General features: G+C 52.9%; 1 non-coding gene across 1 annotated transcript; it reads left to right on the top strand.

The window, feature by feature from the left end:
* Nucleotides 1–322: 322 nt before the first annotated feature.
* Nucleotides 323–416, top strand: TRNAI-UAU. The gene is made up of 2 exons: nt 323–360; nt 381–416. It is a non-coding gene; the product is annotated as a tRNA-Ile (tRNA).
* The last annotated feature ends 1,092 nt before the right edge of the window (nt 417–1,508 follow it).

Below are 1,508 nucleotides of genomic sequence, written 5' to 3'. Positions count from 1 at the left end.
GGAGGGGGCCGGGCTCTGCCGCGCCGCCGCGGCCGCCTGCCCGCCCGCCCAGCCTGCAGGCCGGGCCGGGAGCGCTTTGTCCGGGCCTCGCCGCCGCTCCTGTCTCCCTTGCTCGCGGGCGCCGCCTTCCCTGAGCGGTGCAGCGTCCTCCAGCTCCGTCGTGCCTTCCCCGCGCCGCTAACGGGGTAGCGCGGCCCGGGCAGGGAGCCGGGGCGGCCTTGGGCCGCCGCTCAGCGCGGGGTACGGGCGGGAGTGAGCCGCGCTTCCCCCGCCGGGCCCGGGCGAGCCCTTGATAAAGCGTTCGGGACAAGTTGGTGTCAGGGCTCCAGTGGCGCAATCGGTTAGCGCGCGGTACTTATACAGCAGTACAAAGCCGAGCAATGCCGAGGTTGTGAGTTCGAGCCTCACCTGGAGCACAAAGCTTTTTTTGGGAGAGAAAACGGGCTTTTTTTGGGACTTGGCGGCGCTCCGGAGGGAAAAGGACGGAAGTGCGGAGAAAAATTATGCAGCCCTGGCAGCACTGTGGGCCCGCTGGAGAGGGGCATACAGAGCCCGGGGAGGCGGCACCCGCAGCGCCTGTGCCTTAGTGCCAGCTGTGTTTGTGTTTTGTGCCTACAGGTACTTGTCCCCGCTGAAGGGGACAGAATTCATGGCACCTTGTCGGTGCACAGAAACAAATGTATTCTTCCTCAGAGCTGCTTGTGAGTGAGGAATTGTAGGAAATAAAGGTTATTTTATACCGTGTTGTTTCATATGTAGTGCTTTAAGTAAATGCTCCACTGGCATCGTTGCTGCAACTCAGTGGTGATAACATATCTGCTTTGTCTCCTTTGGTGGTGACAGTGTTTGTAACTGCTTATTGCGTGGGTAATGCTTAACAAATGCACACACTGCAGCAGGAAGGAAAGTATTTCACATAATTTCTGATTTCACCACTCAAGAAAGGCAATGGGACCGTGGGAAAAGGGCAGCTCTGTAATGGAGAAGGTTGCAGGACACTTCCTGGATGCTTAGGCCCAGATCTTGTGAACTCCCCTCTACGTTAACATCTAGTCTGCTGCTGTCACAGTGCAGTTTATACCAAAAAGGTCAAAGAGGCCATTGAGATTATGCAGCCAGAGATGTCTCTATTGCTCATATCAACCCCTTTATCTGTACTGCAGGCATTAACTCCTAGAAGTGCCACTTTAAGGCTCTTAATTATCCCTTCTTCTCTCTTTTGGTTACCACTGTCCCCCGTGAATTTTGCATTAATTTAATTGCTTTCAGTGTTGGAGTGGTAATCCCTGAAGCAGGTGCCATAGTGGTATAAGGATGTTTAAGTGAACAGGAGACATCTGTAATGTATCAAAGAATGAATAAAATTAATCTTTTGCTTGCAGTGAGTTTTATGCTTTCTTCTTCATGCCATGATATCCATGTCCCTGTGCTGAGGAGTGTAGAGAGGAGTATTTGCACAAGTATTGGGAATATTAAGAAGTAAAAGTGCTGCTTTTGTTTAAGTGTGG

The sequence above is a fragment of the Passer montanus genome, unplaced genomic scaffold (assembly GCF_014805655.1).
Source record: "Passer montanus isolate IOZ18808 unplaced genomic scaffold, ASM1480565v1 scaffold12, whole genome shotgun sequence".
NCBI lineage: Eukaryota > Metazoa > Chordata > Aves > Passeriformes > Passeridae > Passer > Passer montanus.
This window is presented reverse-complemented; position numbering and strand designations above follow the sequence as displayed.